At 48.0% G+C, this 24199-nt stretch overlaps 24 non-coding genes and 2 pseudogenes across 24 annotated transcripts; 11 read left to right on the top strand and 15 right to left on the bottom strand.

The window, feature by feature from the left end:
• Window positions 1-259: 259 nt before the first annotated feature.
• On the bottom strand, window positions 260-423 carry LOC135040910 (U1 spliceosomal RNA). Its single transcript, XR_010234669.1, has one exon. It is a non-coding gene; the product is annotated as a U1 spliceosomal RNA (small nuclear RNA).
• Window positions 424-866: 443 nt separating this feature from the next.
• LOC135040930 (U1 spliceosomal RNA) lies at window positions 867-1029 on the bottom strand. Its single transcript, XR_010234687.1, has one exon. It is a non-coding gene; the product is annotated as a U1 spliceosomal RNA (small nuclear RNA).
• A 152-nt stretch (window positions 1030-1181) lies between these two features.
• Window positions 1182-1345, bottom strand: LOC135040903 (U1 spliceosomal RNA). Its single transcript, XR_010234662.1, has one exon. It is a non-coding gene; the product is annotated as a U1 spliceosomal RNA (small nuclear RNA).
• A 671-nt stretch (window positions 1346-2016) lies between these two features.
• LOC135040935 (U1 spliceosomal RNA) lies at window positions 2017-2179 on the bottom strand. The gene has a single exon (XR_010234692.1). It is a non-coding gene; the product is annotated as a U1 spliceosomal RNA (small nuclear RNA).
• Window positions 2180-2331: 152 nt separating this feature from the next.
• LOC135040907 (U1 spliceosomal RNA) lies at window positions 2332-2495 on the bottom strand. Its single transcript, XR_010234666.1, has one exon. It is a non-coding gene; the product is annotated as a U1 spliceosomal RNA (small nuclear RNA).
• A 1079-nt stretch (window positions 2496-3574) lies between these two features.
• LOC135040920 (U1 spliceosomal RNA) lies at window positions 3575-3738 on the top strand. Its single transcript, XR_010234678.1, has one exon. It is a non-coding gene; the product is annotated as a U1 spliceosomal RNA (small nuclear RNA).
• Window positions 3739-3890: 152 nt separating this feature from the next.
• Window positions 3891-4053, top strand: LOC135040937 (U1 spliceosomal RNA). Its single transcript, XR_010234694.1, has one exon. It is a non-coding gene; the product is annotated as a U1 spliceosomal RNA (small nuclear RNA).
• Window positions 4054-4724: 671 nt separating this feature from the next.
• LOC135040908 (U1 spliceosomal RNA) lies at window positions 4725-4888 on the top strand. The gene has a single exon (XR_010234667.1). It is a non-coding gene; the product is annotated as a U1 spliceosomal RNA (small nuclear RNA).
• A 152-nt stretch (window positions 4889-5040) lies between these two features.
• On the top strand, window positions 5041-5203 carry LOC135040936 (U1 spliceosomal RNA). Its single transcript, XR_010234693.1, has one exon. It is a non-coding gene; the product is annotated as a U1 spliceosomal RNA (small nuclear RNA).
• A 671-nt stretch (window positions 5204-5874) lies between these two features.
• LOC135040912 (U1 spliceosomal RNA) lies at window positions 5875-6038 on the top strand. The gene has a single exon (XR_010234671.1). It is a non-coding gene; the product is annotated as a U1 spliceosomal RNA (small nuclear RNA).
• Window positions 6039-6190: 152 nt separating this feature from the next.
• On the top strand, window positions 6191-6353 carry LOC135040933 (U1 spliceosomal RNA). Its single transcript, XR_010234690.1, has one exon. It is a non-coding gene; the product is annotated as a U1 spliceosomal RNA (small nuclear RNA).
• Window positions 6354-7024: 671 nt separating this feature from the next.
• Window positions 7025-7188, top strand: LOC135040921 (U1 spliceosomal RNA). The gene has a single exon (XR_010234679.1). It is a non-coding gene; the product is annotated as a U1 spliceosomal RNA (small nuclear RNA).
• Window positions 7189-7340: 152 nt separating this feature from the next.
• LOC135040942 (U1 spliceosomal RNA) lies at window positions 7341-7503 on the top strand. Its single transcript, XR_010234698.1, has one exon. It is a non-coding gene; the product is annotated as a U1 spliceosomal RNA (small nuclear RNA).
• Window positions 7504-8174: 671 nt separating this feature from the next.
• On the top strand, window positions 8175-8338 carry LOC135040919 (U1 spliceosomal RNA). Its single transcript, XR_010234677.1, has one exon. It is a non-coding gene; the product is annotated as a U1 spliceosomal RNA (small nuclear RNA).
• Window positions 8339-8490: 152 nt separating this feature from the next.
• LOC135040902 (U1 spliceosomal RNA) lies at window positions 8491-8632 on the top strand (annotated as a pseudogene).
• A 688-nt stretch (window positions 8633-9320) lies between these two features.
• Window positions 9321-9484, top strand: LOC135040923 (U1 spliceosomal RNA). The gene has a single exon (XR_010234681.1). It is a non-coding gene; the product is annotated as a U1 spliceosomal RNA (small nuclear RNA).
• A 2075-nt stretch (window positions 9485-11559) lies between these two features.
• Window positions 11560-11722, bottom strand: LOC135040928 (U1 spliceosomal RNA). The gene has a single exon (XR_010234686.1). It is a non-coding gene; the product is annotated as a U1 spliceosomal RNA (small nuclear RNA).
• A 152-nt stretch (window positions 11723-11874) lies between these two features.
• LOC135040916 (U1 spliceosomal RNA) lies at window positions 11875-12038 on the bottom strand. The gene has a single exon (XR_010234674.1). It is a non-coding gene; the product is annotated as a U1 spliceosomal RNA (small nuclear RNA).
• A 695-nt stretch (window positions 12039-12733) lies between these two features.
• LOC135040939 (U1 spliceosomal RNA) lies at window positions 12734-12875 on the bottom strand (annotated as a pseudogene).
• A 152-nt stretch (window positions 12876-13027) lies between these two features.
• On the bottom strand, window positions 13028-13191 carry LOC135040909 (U1 spliceosomal RNA). Its single transcript, XR_010234668.1, has one exon. It is a non-coding gene; the product is annotated as a U1 spliceosomal RNA (small nuclear RNA).
• A 671-nt stretch (window positions 13192-13862) lies between these two features.
• LOC135040901 (U1 spliceosomal RNA) lies at window positions 13863-14025 on the bottom strand. The gene has a single exon (XR_010234661.1). It is a non-coding gene; the product is annotated as a U1 spliceosomal RNA (small nuclear RNA).
• Window positions 14026-14177: 152 nt separating this feature from the next.
• Window positions 14178-14340, bottom strand: LOC135040925 (U1 spliceosomal RNA). Its single transcript, XR_010234683.1, has one exon. It is a non-coding gene; the product is annotated as a U1 spliceosomal RNA (small nuclear RNA).
• Window positions 14341-15010: 670 nt separating this feature from the next.
• Window positions 15011-15173, bottom strand: LOC135040934 (U1 spliceosomal RNA). The gene has a single exon (XR_010234691.1). It is a non-coding gene; the product is annotated as a U1 spliceosomal RNA (small nuclear RNA).
• A 152-nt stretch (window positions 15174-15325) lies between these two features.
• LOC135040904 (U1 spliceosomal RNA) lies at window positions 15326-15489 on the bottom strand. The gene has a single exon (XR_010234663.1). It is a non-coding gene; the product is annotated as a U1 spliceosomal RNA (small nuclear RNA).
• Window positions 15490-16150: 661 nt separating this feature from the next.
• LOC135040941 (U1 spliceosomal RNA) lies at window positions 16151-16313 on the bottom strand. The gene has a single exon (XR_010234697.1). It is a non-coding gene; the product is annotated as a U1 spliceosomal RNA (small nuclear RNA).
• A 152-nt stretch (window positions 16314-16465) lies between these two features.
• LOC135040905 (U1 spliceosomal RNA) lies at window positions 16466-16629 on the bottom strand. The gene has a single exon (XR_010234664.1). It is a non-coding gene; the product is annotated as a U1 spliceosomal RNA (small nuclear RNA).
• Window positions 16630-24199: the final 7570 nt, after the last annotated feature.

Below are 24199 nucleotides of genomic sequence, written 5' to 3'. Positions count from 1 at the left end.
GCTGCTCAGGCATACCGCAGGAGCAGCACACCCAGAGTGCAATGGGTGAGCCTTGCCCTGGGAGAAGCACCTTCATGATCATAGTATCTCACCTGGCAGGTAAGTAGGAGTTGGGCTAGAGCTGGGGAGGGTCGCTGCTCGGGCACCCCCCTGTCAAGTGAAGGAGATCCAACTGAGGCAGCACAAGGGAACTCTCGAAAGAGGAACAAGGCTAGAGGAAGATCTGAGACAAAGAAATTTGACTTTTACCAGAGCTGACCAGAGGAAAGCACAAACACAGTCCCCCACTACCACAAATAATGCAGTCAAGTTTCCCACATTTGGGGAAATCACAGGGGTCAGCATACCCAGAATGCAATGAATGAACCTCACCCTGGGAGAAAAATCTTCATGACCATGGTATCTCCTATGCAAAATAAGTATGATTTGGGATAGGGCTGGGGAGGGCCGCTGCTCAGGCATATCTCTGTCAAGTAAAGGAGATTCGTCTGCATATGAAAAGAGAAAAGGGGCGTGCAGGGCATGGCGGCCTTTTGCGGCGCTTGGATGACCCCTAGCTCGCATTAAGCACCTCCACCCTCCTTCGGTGTGGGGCTCATGTTGGCTATGCCCCAGCCCCTGAAGCATTCAAGCTGATTTCTTGCAGCAGCTGGGCACTGTAACAGCTCCAGAGCTACTCTGTAAGGCAAGTAAAAGGGCGTGGGTCCTGCAGCACTACCTGTAGTTTGCATTGTGCGTTGGAAGGCACAAAGTAAGCAGACGGGAGAAGTCAGGATAGTGCGCAAGGGCATAGAAGGGAGCAGCTCAAGAAAAGAGAAGTGGAAACAGACAGCAAACTAGGCTGGAGAGAGACCTGAGACAAAGAGATCTGAATTATACGAGAGCCGACCAGGGGAAACACAAATTATGCAGTCAAGTTTCCCACATTTGGGGAAATCACAGGAGCAGCACACCCAGAGTGCAATGGGTGAGCCTTGCCCTGGGAGAAGCACCTTCATGATCATAGTATCTCACCTGGCAGGTAAGTAGGAGTTGGGCTAGAGCTGGGGAGGGTCGCTGCTCGGGCACCCCCCTGTCAAGTGAAGGAGATCCAACTGAGGCAGCACAAGGGAACTCTCGAAAGAAGAACAAGGCTAGAGGAAAATCTGAGACAAATAAATCTGACTTTTACCAGAGCTGACCAGAGGAAAGCACAAACACAGTCCCCCACTACCACAAATAATGCAGTCGAGTTTCCCACATTTGGGGAAATCACAGGGGTCAGCATACCCAGAATGCAATGAATGAACCTCACCCTGGGAGAACAATCTTCATGACCATGGTATCTCCTATGCAAAATAAGTATGATTTGGGATAGGGCTGGGGAGGGCCGCTGCTCAGGCACATCTCTGTCAAGTAAAGGAGATTCAACTGAGGCAGCACAAGGGAACTCTCATCTGGGGACAACAACTCCAGGGAGAACACATATTTTCAGATGAACATGGGAGGGCAGAAGGCTGCCTAATACTGAAGCACCCCCAAACAACAAACCAAATGCAACAACTAGTGCAAGCATTCCTGGGGGAAGGCCTGCAGCAGATGGATTTGCATATGGTGATGTCATCCAAGCAGTGAGTCAAAGTTGGCTTCAACCCTCGTCTGCATATGAAAAGAGAAAAGGGGCGTGCAGGGCATGGCGGCCTTTTGCGGCGCTTGGAAGACCACTAGTTCGCATTAAACACCTCCACCCTCCTTCGGTGTGGGGCTCATGTTGGCTATGCCCCAGCCCCTGAAGCATTCAAGCTGATTTCTTGCAGCAGCTGGGCACTGTAACAGCTCCAGAGCTGCTCTGTAAGGCAAGTAAAAGGGTGTGGGCCCTGCAGCACTACCTGTAGTTCGCATTGTGCGTTGGAAGGCACAAATTAAGCAGACGGGAGAAGTCAGGATAGTGCGCAAGGGCATAGAAGGGAGCGGCTCAAGAAAAGAGAAGTGGAAACAGACAGCAAACTAGGCTGGAGAGAGACCTGAGACAAAGAGATCTGAATTATACGAGAGCCGACCAGGGGAAACACAAATTATGCAGTCAAGTTTCCCACATTTGGGGAAATCACATGAGCAGCACACCCAGAGTGCAATGGGTGAGCCTTGCCCTGGGAGAAGCACCTTCATGATCATAGTATCTCACCTGGCAGGTAAGTAGGAGTTGGGCTAGAGCTGGGGAGGGTCGCTGCTCGGGCACCCCCCTGTCAAGTGAAGAAGATCCAACCGAGGCAGCACAAGGAAACTCTCGAAAGAAGAACAAGGCTAGAAGAAGATCTGAGACAAATAAATCTGACTTTTACCAGAGCTGACCAGAGGAAAGAACAAACACAGTCCCCCACTACCACAAATAATGCAGTCGAGTTTCCCACATTTGGGGAAATCACAGGGGTCAGCATACCCAGAATGCAATGTATGAACCTCACCCTGGGAGAACAATCTTCATGACCATGGTATCTCCTATGCAAAATAAGTATGATTTGGGATAGGGCTGGGGAGGGCTGCTGCTCAGGCACATCTCTGTCAAGTAAAGGAGATTCAACTGAGGCAGCACAAGGGAACTCTCATCTGGGGACAACAACTGCAGGGAGAACACATATTTTCAGATGAACATGGGAGGGCAGAAGGCTGCCTAATACTGAAGCACCCCCAAACAACAAAACAAATGCAACAACTAGTACAAGCATTCCTGGGGGAAGGCCTGCAGCAGATGGATTTGCATATGGTGATGTCATCCAAGCAGTGGGTCAAAGTTGGCTTCAACCCTCGTCTGCATATGAAAAGAGAAAAGGGGCGTGCAGGGCATGGCGGCCTTTTGCGGCGCTTGGATGACCCCTAGTTCGCATTAAACACCTCCACCCTACTTCGGTGTTGGGCTCATGTTGGCTATGCCCCAGCCCCTGAAGCATTCAAGCTGATTACTTGCAGCAGCTGGGCACTGTAATAGCTCCAGAGCTGCTCTGTAAGGCAAGTAAAAGGGTGTGGGCCCTGCAGCACTACCTGTAGTTCACATTGTGCGTTGGAAGGCACAAAGTAAGCAGACGGGAGAAGTCAAGATAGTGCGCAAGGGCATAGAAGGGAGCGGCTCAAGAAAAGAGAAGTGGAAACAGACAGCAAACTAGGCTGGAGAGAGACCTGAGACAAAGAGATCTGAATTATACGAGAGCCAACCAGGGGAAACACAAATTATGCAGTCAACTTTCCCACATTTGGGGAAATCGCAGGAGCAGCACACCCAGAGTGCAATGGATGAGCCTTGCCCTGGGAGAAGCACCTTCATGATCATCTATTAATTTTCACCATATATTATAAAATGCTGCTCCCATAGGTAGTACTGTTCTACCAATAATAAACCAAATTTTAAAGATAATCACACTTGTTATCAAGGGAGCGCAACAAATATATAAGCAACAAATTGGTGAAATAGATACGTTTTGATAGGAGCGCTGGGTTCTATATATATATATTGACATTTGGTTATATATATGTATAGACTTTATAAATTCTTGACAGAGATGTGCCTGAGCAGCGGCCCTCCCCAGCCCTATCCCAAATCATACTTATTTTGCATAGGAGATATCATGGTCATGAAGATTGTTCTCCCAGGGTGAGGTTCATTCATTGCATTCTGGGTATGCTGATCCCTGTGATTTCCCCAAATGTGGGAAACTGGACTGCATTATTTGTGGTAGTAAGGGACTGTGTTTGTGCTTTCCTCTGGTCAGCTCTGGTAAAAGTCAGATTTCTTTGTCTCAGATCTTCCTCTAGCCTTGTTCTTCTTTCGAGAGTTCCCTTGTGCTGCCTCAGTTGGATCTCCTTCACTTGACAGGGGGGTGCCCGAGCAGCGACCCTCCCCAGCTCTAGCCCAACTCCTACTTACCTGCCAGGTGAGATACTATGATCATGAAGGTGCTTCTCCCAGGGCAAGGCTCACCCATTGCACTGTGGGTGTGCTGCTCCTGCGGTTTCCCCAAATGTTGGACACTTGACTGCATAATTTGTGTTTCCCCTGGTCGGCTCTCGTATAAATCAGATCTCTTTGTCTCAGGTCTCTCTCCAGCCTAGTTTGCTGTCTGTTTCCACTTCTCTTTTCTTGAGCCGCTCCCTTCTATGCCCTTGCGCACTATCCTGACTTCTCCCGTCTGCTTACTTTGTGCCTTCCAACGCACAATGCAAACTACAGGTAGTGCTACAGGGCCCACGCCCTTTTACTTGCCTTACAGAGCAGCTCTGGAGCTGTTACAGTGCCCAGCTGCTGCAAGAAATCAGCTTGAATGCTTCAGGGGCTGGGGCATAGCCAACATTAGCCCCACATCGAAGGAGGGTGGAGGTGTTTAATGCGAACTAGGGGTCATCCAAGCGCCGCAAAAGGCCGCCATGCCCTGCACGCCCCTTTTCTCTTTTCATATGCAGACGAGGGTTGAAGCCAACTTTGACCCACTGCTTGGATGACATCACCATATGCAAATCCATCTGCTGCATGCCTTCCCCCGGGAATGCTTGCACTAGTTGTTGCATTTGGTTTGTTGTTTGGGGGTGCTTCAGTATTAGGCAGCCTTCTGCCCTACCATGTTCATCTGAAAATATGTGTTCTCCCTGCAGTTGTTGTCCTCAGATGAGAGTTCCCTTGTGCTGCCTCAGTTGAATCTCCTTTACTTGACAGAGATGTGCCTGAGCAGCGGCCCTCCCCAGCCCTATCCCAAATCATACTTATTTTGCATAGGAGATACCATTTTCATGAAGATTGTTCTCCCAGGGTGAGGTTCATTCATTGCATTCTGGGTATGCTGACCCCTGTGATTTCCCCAAATGTGGGAAACTCGACTGCATTATTTGTGGTAGTGGGGGACTGTGTTTGTGCTTTCCTCTGGTCAGCTCTGGTAAAAGTCAGATTTATTTGTCTCAGATTTTCCTCTAGCCTTGTTCTTCTTTCGAGAGTTCCCTTGTGCTGCCTCAGTTGGATCTCCTTCACTTGACAGGGGGGTGCCCGAGCAGCGACCCTCCCCAGCTGTAGCCCAACTCCTACTGATCTGCCAGGTGAGATACTATGATCATGAAGGTGCTTCTCCCAGGGCAAGGCTCACCCATTGCACTCTGGGTGTGCTGCTCCTGTGATTTCCCCAAATGTGGGAAACTTGACTGCATAATTTGTGTTTCCCCTGGTCGGCTCTCGTATAATTCAGATCTCTTTGTCTCAGGTCTCTCTCCAGCCTAGTTTGCTGTCTGTTTCCACTTCTCTTTTCTTGAGCCGCTCCCTTCTATGCCCTTGCGCACTATCCTGACTTCTCCCGTCTGCTTACTTTATGCCTTCCAACACACAATGCAAACTACAGGTAGTGCTGCAGGGCCCACGCCCTTTTACTTGCCTTACAGAGCAGCTCTGGAGCTGTTACAGTGCCCAGCTGCTGCAAGAAATCAGCTTGAATGCTTCAGGGGCTGGGGCATAGCCAACATGAGCCCCACATCGAAGGAGGGTGGAGGTGTTTAATGCGAACTAGGGGTCATCCAAGCGCCGCAAAAGGCCGCCATGCCCTGCACGCCCCTTTTCTCTTTTCATATGCAGACGAGGGTTGAAGCCAACTTTGACCCACTGCTTGAATGACATCACCATATGCAAATCCATCTGCTGCAGGCCTTCCCCCAGGAATGCTTGCACTAGTTGTTGCATTTGGTTTGTTGTTTGGGGGTGCTTCAGTATTAGGCAGCCTTCTGCCCTACCATGTTCATCTGAAAATATGTGTTCTCCCTGCAGTTGTTGTCCCCAGATGAGAGTTCCCTTGTGCTGCCTCAGTTGAATCTCCTTTACTTGACAGAGATGTGCCTGAGCAGCGGCCCTCCCCAGCCCTATCCCAAATCATACTTATTTTGCATAGGAGATACCATGGTCATGAAGATTGTTCTCCCAGGGTGAGGTTAATTCATTGCATTCTGGGTATGCTGACTCCTATGATTTCCCCAAATGTGGGAAACTCGACTGCATTATTTGTGGTAGTGGGGGACTGTGTTTGTTCTTTCCTCTGGTCAGCTCTGGTAAAAGTCAGATTTATTTGTCTCAGATCTTCCTCTAGCCTTGTTCTTCTTTCGAGAGTTTCCTTGTGCTGCCTCGGTTGGATCTCCTTCACTTGACAGGGGGGTGCCCGAGCAGCGACCCTCCCCAGCTCTATCCCAAATCTTACTTACCTGCCAGGTGAGATACTATGATCATGAAGGAGCTTCTCCCAGGGCAAGGCTCACCCATTGCACTCTGGGTGTGCTGCTCCTGCGATTTCCCCAAATGTGGGAAACTTGACTGCATAATTTGTGTTTCCCCTGGTCGGCTCTCGTATAATTCAGATCTCTTTGTCTCAGGTCTCTCTCCAGCCTAGTTTGCTGTCTGTTTCCACTTCTCTTTTCTTGAGCCACTCCCTTCTATGCCCTTGCGCACTATCCTGACTTCTCCCGTCTGCTTAATTTGTGCCTTCCAACGCACAATGCGAACTACAGGTAGTGCTGCAGGGCCCACACCCTTTTACTTGCCTTACAGATCAGCTCTGGAGCTGTTACAGTGCCCAGCTGCTGCAAGAAATCAGCTTGAATGCTTCAGGGGCTGGGGCATAGCCAATATGAGCCCCACACCGAAGGAGGGTGGAGGTGTTTAATGCGAACTAGGGGTCTTCCAAGCGCCGCAAAAGGCTGCCATGCCCTGCATGCCCCTTTTCTCTTTTCATATGCAGACGAGGGTTGAAGCCATCTTTGACCCACTGCTTGGATGACATCACCATATGCAAATCCATCTGCTGCAGGCCTTCCCCCAGGAATGCTTGCACAAGTTGTTGCATTTGGTTTGTTGTTTGGGGGTGCTTCAGTATTAGGCAACCTTCTGCCCTCCCATGTTCATCTGAAAATATGTGTTCTCCCTGGAGTTGTTGTCCCAAGCTGAGAGTTCCCTTGTGCTGCCTCAGTTGAATCTCCTTTACTTGACAGAGATGTTCCTGAGCAGCGGCCCTCCCCAGCCCTATCCCAAATCATACTTATTTTGCATAGGAGATACCATGGTCATGAAGATTGTTCTCCCAGGGTGAGATTCAGTCAATGCATTCTGGGTATGCTGACCCCTGTGATTTCCCCAAATGTGGGAAACTTGACTGCATTATTTGTGGTAGTTGGGGACTGTGTTTGTGCTTTCCTCTGGTCAGCTCTGGTAAAAGTCAGATTTCTTTGTCTCAGATCTTCCTCTAGCCTTGTTCTTCTTTCGAGAGTTCCCTTGTGCTGCCTCAGTTGGATCTCCTTCACTTGACAGGGGGGTGCCCGAGCAGCGACCCTCCCCAGCTCTAGCCCAACTCCTACTTACCTGCCAGGTGAGATACTATGATCATGAAGTTGCTTCTCCCAGGGCAAGGCTCACCCATTGCACTCTGGGTGTGCTGCTCCTGCGGTTTCCCCAAATGTTGGACACTTGACTGCATAATTTGTGTTTCCCCTGGTCGGCTCTCGTATAATTCAGATCTCTTTGTCTCAGGTCTCTCTCCAGCCTAGTTTGTTGTCTGTTTCCACTTCTCTTTTCTTGAGCCACTCCCTTCTATGCCCTTGCGCACTATCCTGACTTCTCCCGTCTGCTTAATTTGTGCCTTCCAACGCACAATGCGAACTACAGGTAGTGCTGCAGGGCCCACGCCCTTTTACTTGCCTTACAGAGCAGCTCTGGAGCTGTTATAGTGCCCAGCTGCTGCAAGAAATCAGCTTGAATGCTTCAGGGGCTGGGGCATAGCCAACATGAGCCCCACACCGAAGGAGGGTGGAGGTGTTTAATGCGAACTAGGGGTCATCCAAGCACCGCAAAAGGCCGCCATGCCCTGCATGCCAATTTTCTCTTTTCATATGCAGACGAGGGTTGAAGCCAACTTTGACCCACTGCTTGGATGACATCACCATATGCAAATCCATCTGCTGCAGGCCTTCCCCCAGGAATGCTTGCACTAGTTGTAGCATTTGGTTTGTTGTTTGGGGGTGCTTCAGTATTAGGCAGCCTTCTGCCCTCCCATGTTCATCTGAAAATATGTGTACCTCCTGCAGTTGTTGTCCCCAGATGAGAGTTCCCTTGTGCTGCCTCAGTTGAATCTCCTTTACTTGACAGAGATGTGCCTGAGCAGCGGCCCTCCCCAGCCCTATCCCAAATCATACTTATTTTGCATAGGAGATACCATGGTCATGAAGATTGTTCTCCCAGGGTGAGGTTCATTCATTGCATTCTGGGTATGCTGACCCATGTGATTTCCCCAAATGTGGTAAACTTGACAGCATTATTTGTGGTAGTGGGGGACTGTGTTTGTGCTTTCCTCTGGTCAGCTCTGGTAAAAGTCAGATTTCTTTGTCTCAGATCTTCCTCTAGCCTTGTTCTTCTTTCGAGAGTTCCCTTGTGCTGCCTCAGTTGGATCTCCTTCACTTGACAGGGGGGTGCCCGAGCAGCGACCCTCCCCAGCTCTAGCCCAACTCCTTCTTACCTGCTAGGTAAGATACTATGATCATGAATGTGCTTCTCCCTGGGCAAGGATCACCCATTGCACTCTGGGTGTGCTGCCCCTGTGATTTCCCCAAATGTGGGAAACTTGACTGCGTAATTTGTGTTTCCCCTGGTCGGCTCTCATATAATTCAGATCTCTTTGTCTCAGGTCTCTCTCCAGCCTAGTTTGCTGTCTGTTTCCACTTCTTTTTTCTTGAGCCCCTCCCTTCTATACCCTTGTGCACTATCCTGACTTCTCCTCCCATCTGCTTACTTTGTGCCTTACAATGCACAATGCAAACTACAGGTAGTGCTGCAGGGCCCACACCCTTTTACTTGCCTTACAGAGCAGCTCTGGAGCTGTTACAGTGCCCAGCTGCTGCAAGAAATCAGCTTGAATGCTTCAGGGGCTGGGGCATGGCCAACATGAGCCCCACACAGAAGGAGGGTGGGGGTATTTAATGCAAACTAGGGGTCATCCAAGCGCCGCAAAAGGCCGCCATGCCCTGCATACCCCTTTTCTCTTTTCATATGCAGACGAGGGTTGAAGCCAACTTTGACCCACTGCTTGGATGACATCACCATATGCAAATCCATCTGCTGCAGCCTTCCCCCAGGAATGCTTGCACTAGTTGTTGCATTTGGTTTGTTGTTTGGGGGTGCTGCAGTATAAGGCAGCCTTCTGCCCTCCCATGTTCATCTGAAAATATGTGTTCTCCCTGCAGTTGTTGTCCCCAGATGAGAGTTCCCTTGTGCTGCCTCAGTTGAATCTCCTTTACTTGACAGAGATGTGCCTGAGCAGCGGCCCTCCCCAGCCCAAATCATACTTATTTTGCATAGGCGATACCATGGTCATGAAGATTGTTCTCTCAGGGTGAGGTTCATTCATTGCATTCTGGGTATGCTGACCCCTGTGATTTCCCCAAATGTGGGAAACTTGACTGCATTATTTGTGGTAGTGAGTGACTGTGTTTGTGCTTTCCTCTGGTCAGCTCTGGTAAAAGTCAGATTTCTTTGTCTCAGATCTTCCTCTAGCCTTGTTTTTCTTTCGAGAGTTCCCTTGTGCTGCCTCAGTTGGATCTCCTTCACTTGACAGGGGGCTGCCCGAGCAGCGACCCTCCCCAGCTCTAGCACATGTAAGTTTGTTTTTATTTTACTACATTGTGGTTTGTGGCTCTATACCATGTAATGCATGTCTTTTAACAGTAGTCAAGTCTTCCAATGTGCTTGTTAGTGAAACCCAATACATAGCTTTATTTTATTTTGTTTCTTCAAATATTGAATGCATATGTCTTATAACTTTTTTTTTCAATATATAAACATTTTTATTATAAGATTTTCAATGACACAAGTACATCCAAGTTGCAGATTATGGGTTGTGAAGGACAAATCAACCATATAAACAATTTAAGCAATTTAAATTGCATGCAGGTAGTAGAATATCAAACTCCTTGGATGAGAGTTGGTCGTAATAAACTAGGATAGAAAAGAATAAAGTAGAAAATAAGATTTTAAACCTACCGGTAAATCTTTTTCTCGTAGTCCGTAGAGGGTGCTGGGGACTCCGTAAGGACCATGGGGATAGACGGGCTCCGCAGGAGACATGGGCACTTTAAGAAAGACTTTAGTTCTGGGTGTGCACTGGCTCCTCCCTCTATGCGCCTCTATGCCACAGTTAGAGAAACTGTGCCCAGAGGAGACTGACAGTATGAGGAAAGGATTTTGTTAATCCAGGGCAAGATTCATACCAGCCACACCAATCACACCGTATAACTTGTGATAAACTACCCAGTTATGAGTACGAAAAAACAACATACTGTAGCATCAGTGCAGGACCGATGCAACTATAACATAACCCTTATTGAAGCAATAACTATATACAAGTATTGCAGAAGTAGTCCGCACTTGGGACGGGCGCCCAGCATCCTCTACGGACTACGAGAAAAAGATTTACCGGTAGGTTTAAAATCTTATTTTCTCTAACGTCCTAGAGGATGCTGGGGACTCCGTAAGGACCATGGGGATTATACCAAAGCTCCAAAACGGGCGGGAGAGTGCGGATGACTCTGCAGCACCGATTGAGCAAACATGAGTTCCTCCTCAGCCAGGGTATCAAACTTATAGTATTTTGAAAAGGTGTTTGAACCTGACCAAGTAGCAGCTCGACACAGCTGTAGTGCCGAGACCCCTCGGGCAGCCGCCCAAGGAGAGCCCACTTTCCTCGTGGAATGGGCATAGACCGATTTCGGTAACTGCAATCCAGCCATAGAATGCGCTTGCTGAATCGTGTTACAAATCCAGCGAGCAATAGCCTGCTTTGAAGCAGGGGCACCAATCTTGTTGGTTGCATACAGGACAAACAGCGCTTCAGTTTTCCTGACTCTAGCCGTCCTGGCCACGTAAATTTTCAAAGCCCTGACCACATCAAGTAACTCGGAATCCTCCAAGTCACGCGTAGCCAAAGGCACCACAATAGATTGGTTCATATGAAAAGATGAGACCACTTTTGGTAGGAATTGAGGATGGGTCCGCAATTCCGCTCTATCCACATGGAACACCAAATATGGGCTTTTATGTGACAAAGCCGCTAATTCCGACACTCGCCTAGCCGAAGCCAAGGCTAATAACATGACCACCTTCCACGTGAGATATGTTAACTCCACCGTTTTAAGGCTGCTAAAAACTGCTAGCGAGCAATCAACTCAGAATGACCCCCATAGTGTATTGCAAGAAAATATCTGTAAATCCAATGGTACCGTAAGTGCGGTATATACTTGCACTTCTTTGCGGGGCGAGAACATCTCCCCTAAGTGAAGTCAGCCCTATGAATAGAGTTTGTGTGATCCCTGTGCAGCAGTCACAGAAAGGGTTCATCTCTGCAGTTTGTCACTCAAATTACATTGTTGCATTTTTTCTAGAAGTGGATCTGAGAGCTGTTACCCGCAGACGAGCTACAATAATTATCCTGGGATAGTGCGCAAGGGCATAGAAGGGAGCGGCTCAAGAAAAGAGAAGTGGAAACAGACAGCAAACTAGGCTGGAGAGAGACCTGAGACAAAGAGATCTGAATTATACGAGAGCCGACCAGGGGAAACACAAATTATGCAGTCAAGTTTCCCACATTTGGGGAAATCGCAGGAGCAGCACACCCAGAGTGCAATGGGTGAGCCTTGCCCTGGGAGAAGCACCTTCATGATCATAGTATCTCACCTGGCAGGTAAGTAGGAGTTGGGCTAGAGCTGGGGAGGGTCGCTGCTCGGGCACCCCCCTGTCAAGTGAAGGAGATCCAACTGAGGCAGCACAAGGGAACTCTCGAAAGAAGAACAAGGCTAGAGGAAGATCTGAGACAAAGAAATCTGACTTTTACCAGAGCTGACCAGTGGAAAGCACAAACACAGTCCCTCACTACCACAAATAATGCAGTCAAGTTTCCCACATTTGGGGAAATCACAGGGGTCAGCATACCCAGAATGCAATGAATGAACCTCACCCTGGGAGAACAATCTTCATGACCATGGTATCTCCTATGCAAAATAAGTATGATTTGGGATAGGGCTGGGGAGGGCCGCTGCTCAGGCACATCTCTGTCAAGTAAAGGAGATTCAACTGAGGCAGCACAAGGGAACTCTCATCTGGGGACAACAACTGCAGGGAGAACACATATTTTCAGATGAACATGGGAGGGCAGAAGGCTGCCTAATACTGAAGCACCCCCAAACAACAAACCAAATGCAACAACTAGTGCAAGCATTCCTGGGGGAAGGTCTGCAGAAGACGGATTTGCATACGGTGATGTCATCCAAGCAGTGGGCCAAAGTTGGCTGGAACCCTCATCTGCATATGAAAAGAGAAAAGGGGTATGCAGGGCATGGCGGCCTTTTGCCGCGCTTGTATGACCCCTAGTTTGCATTAAATACCCCCACCCTCCTTCTGTGTGGGGCTCATGTTGGCCATGCCCCAGCCCCTGAAGCATTCAAGCTGATTTCTTGCAGCAGCTGGGCACTGTAAAAGCTCCAGAGCTGCTCTGTAAGGCAAGTAAAAGGGTGTGGGCCCTGCAGCACTACCTGTAGTTTGCATTGTGCATTGTAAGGCACAAAGTAAGCAGACGGGAGGAGAAGTCAGGATAGTGCACAAGGGTATAGAAGGGAGGGGCTCAAGAAAAAAGAAGTGGAAACAGACAGCAAACTAGGCTGGAGAGAGACCTGAGACAAAGATATCTGAATTATATGAGAGCCGACCAGGGGAAACACAAATTACGCAGTCAAGTTTCCCACATTTGGGGAAATCACAGGGGCAGCACACCCAGAGTGCAATGGGTGATCCTTGCCCTGGGAGAAGCAACTTCATGATCATAGTATCTCACCTGGCAGGTAAGTAGGAGTTGGGCTAGAGCTGGGGAGGGTCGCTGCTCGGGCAGCCCCCTGTCAAGTGAAGGAGATCCAACTGAGGCAGCACAAGGGAACTCTCGAAAGAAGAACAAGGCTAGAGGAAAATCTGAGACAAAGAAATCTGACTTTTACCAGAGCTGACCAGAGGAAAGCACAAACACAGTCCCCCACTACCACAAATAATGCAGTCGAGTTTCCCACATTTGTGGAAATCACAGGGGTCAGCAAACCCAGAATGCAATGAATGAACCTCACCCTGGGAGAACAATCTTCATGACCATGGTATCTCCTATGCAAAATAAGTATGATTTGGGATAGGGCTGGGGAGGGCCGCTGCTCAGGCACATCTCTGTCAAGTAAAGGAGATTCAACTGAGGCAGCACAAGGGAACTCTCATCTGGGGACAACAACTGCAGGGAGAACACATATTTTCAGATGAACATGGGAGGGCCGAAGGCTACCTAATACTGAAGCACCCCAAAACAACAAACAAAATGCAACAACTAGTGCAAGCATTCCTGGGGGAAGGCCTGCAGCAGATGGATTTGCATATGGTGATGTCATCCAAGCAGTGGGTCAAAGTTGGCTTCAACCCTCGTCTGCATATGAAAAGAGAAAAGGGGCGTGCAGGGCATGGCAGCCTTTTGCGGCGCTTGGATGACCCCTAGCTCGCATTAAACACCTCCACCCTCCTTCGGTGTGGGGCTCATGTTGGCTATGCCCCAGCCCCTGAAGCATTCAAGCTGATTTCTTGCAGCAGCTGGGCACTGTAACAGCTCCAGAGCTGCTCTGTAAGGCAAATAAAAGGGTGTGGGACCAGCAGCACTACCTGTAGTTCGCATTGTGCGTTGGAAGGCAAAAAGTAAGCAGACGGGAGAAGTCAGGATAGTGCGCAAGGGCATAGAAGGGAGCGGCTCAAGAAAAGAGAAGTGGAAACAGACAGCAAACTAGGCTGGAGAGAGACCAGAGACAAAGAGATCTGAATTATACGAGAGCCGACCAGGGGAAACACAAATTATGCAGTCAAGTTTCCCACATTTGGGGAAATCGCAGGAGCAGCACACCCAGAGTGCAATGGGTGAGCCTTTCCCTCGGAGAAGCACCTTCATGATCTTAGTATCTTACCTGGCAGATAAGTAGGAGTTGGGCTAGAGCTGGGGAGGGTCGCTGCTCGGGCAGCCCCCTGTCAAGTGAAGGAGATCCAACTGAGGCAGCACAAGGAAACTCTCGAAAGAAGAACAAGGCTAGAGGAAGATCTGAGACAAAGAAATCTGACTTTTACCAGAGCTGACCAGAGGAAAGCACAAACACAGTCACTCACTACCACAAATAATGCAGTCAAGTTTCCACATTTGGGGAAATCACAGGGGTCAGCATACCAAGAATGCAATGAATGAACCTCACCCTGGGAGAACAATCTTCATGACCATGGTATCTCCTATGCAAAATAAGTATGATTTGGGATAGGGCTGGGGAGGGCCGCTGCTCAGGCACATCTCTGTCAAGTAAAGGAGATTCAACTGAGGCAGCACAAGGGAACTCTCATCTGGGGACAACAACTGCAGGGAGAACACATATTTTCAGATGAACATGGGAGGGCAGAAGGCTGCCTAATACTGAAGCACCCCCAAACAACAAACCAAATGCAACAACTAGTGCAAGCATTCCTGGGGGAAGGCTGCAGCAGATGGATTTGCATATGGTGATGTCATCCAAGCAGTGGGTCAAAGTTGGCTTCAACCCTCGTCTGCATATGAAAAGAGAAAAGGGGCGTGCAGGGCATGGCGGCCTTTTGCGGCGATTGGATGACCCCTAGTTCGCATTAAACACCTCCACCCTCCTTCGGTGTGGGGCTCATGTTGGCTATGCCCCAGCCCCTGAAGCATTCAAGCTGATTTCTTGCAGCAGCTAGGCACTGTAACAGCTCCAGAGCTGCTCTGTAAGGCAAGTAAAAGGGCGTGGGCCCTGCAGCACTACCTGTAGTTCGCATTGTGCGTTGGAAGGCACAAATTAAGCAGACGGGAGAAGTCAGGATAGTGCGCAAGGGCATAGAAGGGAGCGGCTCAAGAAAAAAGAAGAGGAAATAGACAGCAAACTAGGCTGGAGAGAGACCTGAGACAAAGAGATCTGAATTATACGAGAGCCGACCAGGGGAAACACAAATTATGCAGTCAAGTTTCCCACATTTGGGGAAATCGCAGGAGCAGCACACCCAGAGTGCAATGGGTGAGACTTGCCCTGGGAGAAGCACCTTCATGATCATAGTATCTCACCTGGCAGGTAAGTAGGATTTGGGATAGAGCTGGGGAGGGTCGCTGCTCGGGCACCCCCCTGTCAAGTGAAGTAGATCCAACTGAGGCAGCACAAAGGAACTCTCGAAAGAAGAACAAGGCTAGAGGAAAATCTGAGACAAAGAAATCTGACTTTTACCAGAGCTGACCAGAGGAAAGCACAAACACAGTCCCCCACTACCACAAATAATGCAGTCGAGTTTCCCACATTTGGGGAAATCATAGGGGTCAGCATACCCAGAATGCAATGAATGAACCTCACCCTGGGAGAACAATCTTCATGACCATGGTATCTCCTATGCAAAATAAGTATGACTTGGGATAGGGCTGGGGAGGGCCGCTGCTCAGGCACATCTCTGTCAAGTAAAGGAGATTCAACTGAGGCAGCACAAGGGAACTCTCATCTGGGGACAACAACTGCAGGGAGAATACATATTTTCAGATGAACATGGGAGGGCAGAAGGCTGCCTAATACTGAAGCACCCCCAAACAACAAACCAAATGCAACAACTAGTGCAAGCATTCCTGGGGGAAGGCCTGCAGCAGATGGATTTGCATATGGTGATGTCATCCAAGCAGTGGGTCAAAGTTGGCTTCAACCCTCGTCTGCATATGAAAAGAGAAAAGGGGCGTGCAGGGCATGGCGGCCTTTTGCGGCGCTTGGATGACCCCTAGTTCGCATTAAACACCTCCACCCTACTTCGGTGTGGGGCTATGCCCCAGCCCCTGAAGCATTCAAGCTGATTTCTTGCAGCAGCTGGGCACTGTAACAGCTCCAGAGCTGCTCTGTAAGGCAAGTAAAAGGGTGTGGGCCCTGCAGCACTACCTGTAGTTTGCATTGTGCGTTGGAAGGCACAAAGTAAGCAGACAGGAGAAGTCAGGATAGTGCGCAAGGGCATAGAAGGGAGCAACTCAAGAAAAGAGAAGTGGAAACAGACAGCAAACTAGGCTGGAGAGAGACCTGAGACAAAGAGATCTGAATTATACGAGAGCCGACCAGGGGAAACACAAATTATGCAGTCAAGTGTCCAACATTTGGGGAAACCGCAGGAGCAGCACACCCAGAGTGCAATGGGTGAGCCTTGCCCTGGGAGAAGCACCTTCATGATCATAGTATCTCACCTAGCAGGTAAGTAGGAGTTGGGCTAGAGCTGGGGAGGGTCGCTGCTCGGGCACCCCCCTGTCAAGTGAAGGAGATCCAACTGAGGCAGCACATGGAAACTCTCGAAAGAAGAACAAGGCTAGAGGAAGATCTGAGACAAATAAATCTGACTTTTACCAGAGCTGACCAGAGGAAAGCACAAAAACAGTCCCCCACTACCACAAATAATGCAGTCGAGTTTCCCACATTTGGGGAAATCACAGGGGTCAGCATACCCAGAATGCAATGAATGAACCTCACCCTGGGAGAACAATCTTCATGACCATGGTATCTCCTATGCAAAATAAGTATGATTTGGGATAGGGCTGGGGAGGGCCGCTGCTCAGGCACATCTCTGTCAAGAATTTATAAAGTCTATACATATATATAACCAAATGTCAATATATATATATAGAACCCAGCGCTCCTATCAAAACTTATCTATTTCACCAATTTGTTGCTTATTTAATCTTTATACATCTATTAATTTTCACCATATATTATAAAATGCTGCTCCCATAGGTAGTACTGTTCTACCAATAATAAACCAAATTTTAAAGATAATCACACTTGTTATCAAGGGAGCGCAAAAAATAAAATATACAAGCTCTTTATTTTTAAAAAATATATATAGACAGAAGAAACCCACATTCAATAAAATACAATGGAGTCAACATATATAGGCACCACTATCCATATCTAAATGTAATCAGGATCTATTTCATATTGCTCTTGATGACAACGGAATGTTTATTAAAGGGTCCAAAAAATCCTACTGGATACAGCTGTTGTAATTTAATCGTTACTTTCCAATTGTAATTGATACATTAAATTCCTTCTTGTGGATGAACAGCAACAGTTGTAACCAACGCCTCTTTTCTCTAACGTCCTAAGTGGATGCTGGGGACTCCGTAAGGACCAAGGGGAATAGCGGCTCCGCAGGAGACTGGGCACATCTAAAGAAAGCTTTAGGACTATGTGGTGTGCACTGGCTCCTCCCCCTATGACCCTCCTCCAAGCCTCAGTTAGATTTCTGTGCCCGACGAGAAGGGTGCACACTAGGGGCTCTCCTGAGCTTCTTAGTGAAAGTTTTAGTTTAGGTTTGTTATTATCAGTGAGACCTGCTGGCAACAGGCTCACTGCATCGAGGGACTAAGGGGAGAAGAAGCGAACTCACCTGCGTGCAGAGTGGATTGGGCTTCTTGGCTACTGGACATTAGCTCCAGAGGGACGATCACAGGCCCAGCCTGGATGGGTCCCAGAGCCTCGCCGCCGGCCCCCTTACAGAGCCAGAAGAGCGAAGAGGTCCGGAAAAATCGGCGGCAGAAGACGTTCCTGTCTTCAATAAGGTAGCGCACAGCTGTGCGCCATTGCTCTCAGCACACTTCATACTCCGGTCACTGAGGGTGCAGGGCGCTGGGGGGGGCGCCCCGAGACGCAATAAAACATGATAAAAATACCTTACATGGCAAAAAATACATCACATATAGCTCCTGGGCTATATGGATGCATTTGACCCCTGCCAGAATATACAGAAAAACGGGAGATAAGGCCGCCGAAAAGGGGGCGAAGACTATCTCCTCAGCACACTGGCGCCATTTTCCCTCACAGCTCAGTTGGAGGGAAGCTCCCTGGCTCTTCCCTGCAGTCACTACACTACAGAAAGGGTTAAAAAAAGAGAGGGGGGCACTAATTAGGCGCAGTATTAAAACATACAGCAGCTATAAGGGGAAAAACACTTATATAAGGTTATCCCTGTATATATATATATAGCGCTCTGGTGTGTGCTGGCATACTCTCCCTCTGTCTCCCCAAAGGGCTAGTGGGGTCCTGTCCTCTATCAGAGCATTCCCTGTGTGTGTGCTGTGTGTCGGTACGTTTGTGTCGACATGTATGAGGAGAAAAATGATGTGGAGACGGAGCAGAGTGTCTGTAACAGTGATGTCACCACCTAGGGGGTCGACACCTGAGTGGATGTACTGTTGAAAATTACGTGACAGTGTCAGCTCTGTATAAAAAAACAAAACAAAAAAACAGTGGTTGACATGAGACAGCCGGCTACTCAGCTTGTGCCTGTCCAGACGTCTCATAGGCCGTCAGGGGCTCTAAAGCGCCCGTTACCTCAGATGGCAGATACAGACGCCGACACGGATACTGACTCCTGTGTCGACGGTGAAGAGACAACCGTGATTTCCAGTAGGGCCACACGTTACATGATTGAGACAATGGAAAATGTTTTATACATTTCTGATAATACGAGTACCACCAAAAAGGGGTATTATGTTCGGTGAGGGAAAAACTACCTGTAGTTTTCCTGAATCTGAGAAATAAAATGAGGTGTGTGATGATGCGTGGGTTTCCCCCCCGATAACAATTGATAATTTCTTAAAAAGTATTGGCTGTATACCCTTTCCCGCCAGAGGTTAGGGTGCGTTGGGAAACACCCCCTAGGGGGGATAAGGCGCTCACACGCTTGTAAGAACAAGGGCTCTACCCTCTCATGAGATGGCCGCCCTTAAGGATCCTGCTGATAGAAAGCAGGAGGGTATCCAAAAATGTATTCACACACATACTGGTGTTATACTGCGACCAGCAATCGCCTCAGCCTGGAGGTGCAGTGCTGGGTTGGCATGGTCGGATTCCCTGACTGGAAATATTGATATCCTAGATAAGGATAGTATATTATTGCCTATAGAGCATTTAAAAGATGCATTTCTATATATGCATGATGCACAGCGGAATATTTGCCGACTGGCATCAAGTATAAGTGCGTTGTCCAATTCTACCAGTAAAATGGTCAGGTGATGCGGATTCCAAACGGCATTTGGAAGTATTGCCTTTGAAAGGGGACATTTGGGGTCGGTCTTTTAGACCTGGTGGCCACGGCAACAACTGGGAAATCCACGTTTGTACCCCAGGTCGCCTCTCAAAATAAGACGCCGTATTATCAGGCGCAGTCCTTTGTTGGCAAGCGGACAAAAGGTTCCTCTTTTCTGCTCGTGACAGAGGGAGAGGAAAAAGGCTGAAGAGATTAGCCAGTTCCCAGGAACAGAAACCCTTTCCCGCCTCTGCCAAGCCCTCAGTATGACGCTAGGGCCTTACAAGCTCAGGCACGGTGGGGGCCCGTTCTCAATGAATTTCAGTGCGCAGTGGGCTCACTCGCAAGTAGACCCCTGGATCCTTCAGGTAATATCTCAAGGGTACATATTGGAATTCGAGACGTCTCCCCCTCGCCGTTTCCAAAAGTCGGCTTTACCGACGTCTCCCTCTGACAGGGAGGCAGTTTTGGAAGCCATTCACAAGCTGTATTCCCAGCAGGTGATAATCAAGGTACCCCTCCTGCAACAGGGAACGGGGTATTATTCCACACTATTGTGGTACCGAAGCCAGACGGCTCGGTGAGACCGATTCTAAATCTAAAATCTAAAATCTTTGAACACTTACATACAGAGGTTCAAATTCAAGATTGAGTCACTCAGAGCAGTGATTGCGAACCTGGAAGAAGGGGACTTCATGATGTCTCGGGACATCAAGGATGCTTACCTTCATGTCAAAATTTACCCTTCTCACCAAGGGTACCTCAGGTTATGGTACAAAACTGTCACTATCAGTTCAGACGCTGCCGTAGGGATGGTCCACGGCACCCCGGGTCTTTACCAAGGTAATGGCCGAAATGATATCCCTTCGAAGGAAGGGAATTTTAGTTATCCCTTACTTGGACGATTCCCTGATAAGGGTAAGATCCAGGGAACAGTTGGAAGTCGGTGTAGCACTATCTCAGGTAGTGTTGCGGCAGCACGATTGGATTCTCAATATTCCAAAATCGCAGCTGGTTCCGACGACTTGTCTTCTGTTTCCTAGGGATGTTCCTGGACACAGTCCAGAAAAAAGGTGTTTCTCCCGGAAGAGAAAGCCAGGGAGTTATCCGAGCTAGTCAGGAACCTCCTAAAACCGAACCAAGTCTCAGTGCATCAATGCACAAGGGTTCTGGGTAAAAATGGTGGCTTCCTACGAAGCAATCCCATTCGTTAGATTCCACGCAAGAACTTTCCAGTGGAACCTACTGGACAAATGGTCCGGGTCGCATTTTCAGATGCATCAGCGGATAACCCTGTCACCAAGGACAAGGGTATCCATCCTGTGGTGGTTGCAGAGTGCTCATCTTCTAGAGGGCCGCAGATTCGGCATTCAGGACTGGGTCCTGGTGACCACGGATGCCAGCCTGCGAGGCTGGTGAGCAGTCACACAGGGAAGGAATATCCAGGGCTTAGGGTCAAGCCTGGATACATCACTTCACATAAATATCCTGAAGCTAAGGGCCATTTACAATGCTCTAAGCTTAGCAAGACCTCTGCTTCAAGGTCAGCCGGTGTTGATCCAGTCGGACAACATCATGGCAGTCACCCACGTAAATAGACAGGGTGGCACAAGAAGCAGGAGGGCAATGGCAGAAGCTGCAGGGATTCTTCGCTGGGCGGAAAATCATGTGATAGCACTGTCAACAGTATTCATTCCGGGAGTGGACAACTGGGAAGCAGACTTCCTCAGCACGACCTCCACCCGGGAGAGTGGGGACTTCACCCAGAAGTCGTCCACATGATTAAAAAACTCGACAGGTATTGCGCCAGGTCAAGAGACCCTCAGGCAATAGTTGTAGACGCTCTGGTAACACTGTGGGTGTACCAGTCAGTGTATGTGTTCCCTCCTCTGCCTCTCATACCCAAGGTACTGAGATTGATAAGATGGAGAGGAGAAAGCACTATATTCGTGGCTCCGGATTGGCCAAGAAGGACTTGGTAACCGGAACTTCAAGAGATGCTCACGGAGGATCCGTGGCCTCTACCTCTAAGAAGGGACCTGCTCCAGCAAGGACCCTGTCTGTTCCAAGACTTACCGCGGCTGCGTTTGACGGCATGCCGGTTGAACACCGGATCCTGAAGGAAAAAAGGCATTCCGGATGAAGTCATCCATATCCTGATCTAAAGCCAGGAAGGATGTAACCGCAAAAACATTATCACCGCAATTGGCGAAAATATGTTGCGTAGTGCGAGGCCAGTAAGGCCAGACGGAGGAAATTCAACTGGGTCGATTCCTACATTTCCTGCAAACAGGAGTGTCTATGGGCCTGAAATTGGGGTCCATTAAGGTTCAGATTTCGGCCCTGTCAATTTTCTTCCAAAAAAGAACTAGCTTCAGTCCCTGAAGTTTAGACGTTTGTAAAAGGGGTACTGCATATACAGCCTCCTTTTGTGCCTCCAGTGGCAATTTGGGATCTCAATGTAGTTTGGGTTCCAAAAGTCACATTGGTTTGAACCACTTAAATCTGTGGAGTTAAAATATCTCACATGGAAAGTGGTCATGCTGTTGGCCTTGGCCTGGGCCAGGCGCGTGTCAGAATTGGCGGCTTTATCCTGGAGTTCTCTCATTCGGTGCTGCAGAGTCATCCGCACTCTCCCGCCCGTTTGGGAGCTTTGGTATAATCCCCATGGTCCTTACGGAGTCCCCAGCATCCACTTAGGACGTTAGAGAAAATAAGAATTTACTTACCGATAATTCTATTTCTCATAATCCGTAGTGGATGCTGGGCGCCCATCCCAAGTGCGGATTGTCTGCAATACTTGTACATAGTTATTGTTACAAAAATCGGGTTATTATTGTTGGGAGCCATCTTTTCAGAGGCTCCTCTGTTATCATACTGTTAACTGGGTTCAGATCACAAGTTATACGGTGTGATTGGTGTGGCTGGTATGAGTCTTACCCGGGATTCAAAATCCTTCCTTATTGTGTACGCTCGTCCGGGCAAAGTATCCTAACTGAGGCTTGGAGGAGGGTCATAGGGGGAGGAGCCAGTGCACACCACATAGTCCTAAAGCTTTCTTTAGATGTGCCCAGTCTCCTGCGGAGCCGCTATTCCCCATGGTCCTTACGGAGTCCCCAGCATCCACTACGGACTATGAGAAATAGAATTATCGGTAAGTAAATTCTTATTATTTACTGCAGTTAAAGTTCATATGTAACTCACGTGAGTAATGAAAGAAAACAGGGGGAGAGCGCTGTGATGGTTGGTGAAACACAGCGGTATGCTACGACCCCCGTTAACCGTGGATGGATCTTATTGGCACTCGCGGTCGGGATATTTCTCCCTGCCGTGGGGTAGAGACCTCCTTTTGCTCGGTCTCAAATTGCTTTTTCCCCTTCACCGCTGTCTTTACATTAGACGTCCGCCGTGATGTAGCTCGTTCATGAACGGGCTTATATCTCAGCAATCAGAGTGTCCGGTAATCACCTTCCTTACGCGTTTCTCCGCTGTTATCCAAGAGCGGTTTCGTCAGAGGATACATCAGCAGCCTAGCAGGCTCTTTTTAAAATGCACCGGACCAATAGCATTACTAATTAGTTGATTGGATACATACATGTACTAATTGGATGCATACATGTAATGACTCACATATGGAACAACTTTCTAATTGCAATTGCACATATAAAGGCATTTCATAATATAAAAATAAGCAACATGGTGATTAAAAATAATAATAAAATAAGCAACAAGGTGGTTTAAAAAATAACAGAAAATATATAATCTATATACAGATTAACCTATAATCTTTCAATCAATACCTCATATCTATAATCACATATACATAATTCAGAGACTCAGCACTAAGGATCCCCATTTACTTATATAAAACCTTTTAGGGTAACATAAATCCATGCCACTACTAAAGCAGTTCTTGTGGCGCAGGGGAAACATCAAATGCACTCTATGCAGCTAGTCCCATGTTTGAATCCAACCCGCTCAGCTTAACATCCATATTATTTATTTACTTTTAATGGGATCATTCTATCAATTCATTTTTACCTTTAATTTTTGTTAATATTATTTCTATATTTCATTATTTTAACCCCTGGAATAACTACATTGCTGTTTAAACAACAAAAAGAATTGAAGAAAAAATAAATATTAAACAGACAATTTAAGGATTCGAAGATTTAAATATTTAAAGATTTTAAAATTTAAAACAGGGAGGGGGGGGAGGGAGGGGGGCCTTTTGGGAGAAGGAGGGGAAAAAATAAAAATAAAAAAAAATATATATATATATAGAACCAAGAGAAAGTGTAAAAAGAGGATGGAGGAAGAAATCTGATGTTCATCATTACTAGTGGATTTTACTAAAGAACTTTAAAGGAACACATACAACAGGATTATACAGTTTCATCCTAAAAGGAAAGCTGTTTCCAAAATAGCTACTTCTAATAATTTTGTTTATTTATTAAACATACAATAAATGGATATTCAATAAATAATATATTAGGTAAATCAATAGATAAAATCTTCAGAGACTGCCAATGTTGTTCAGTTCGATGCTCTCATTCAGACCATCAGGTGTAAGGGTACCCAAAGAAAAAATCCAAAATGCCTCCCTTGTCAAGTAAAGGAGATTCAACTGAGGCAGCACAAGGGAACTCTCATCTGGGGACAACAACTGCAGGGAGAACACATATTTTCAGATGAACATGGGAGGGCAGAAGGCTGCCTAATACTGAAGCACCCCCAAACAACAAACCAAATGCAACAACTAGTACAAGCATTCCTGGGGGAAGGCCTGCAGCAGATGGATTTGCATATGGTGATGTCATCCAAGCAGTGGGTCAAAGTTGGCTTCAACCCTCGTCTGCATATGAAAAGAGAAAAGGGGCGTGCAGGGCATGGCGGCCTTTTGCGGCGCTTGGATGACCCCTAGTTCGCATTAAACACCTCCACCCTACTTCGGTGTGGGGCTCATGTTGGCTATGCCCCAGCCCCTGAAGCATTCAAGCTGATTACTTGCAGCAGCTGGGCACTGTTATAGCTCCAGAGCTGCCCTGTAAGGCAACTAAAAGG

This window comes from Pseudophryne corroboree, unplaced genomic scaffold, assembly GCF_028390025.1.
Source record: "Pseudophryne corroboree isolate aPseCor3 unplaced genomic scaffold, aPseCor3.hap2 scaffold_780, whole genome shotgun sequence".
Lineage (NCBI taxonomy): Eukaryota > Metazoa > Chordata > Amphibia > Anura > Myobatrachidae > Pseudophryne > Pseudophryne corroboree.
This window is presented reverse-complemented; position numbering and strand designations above follow the sequence as displayed.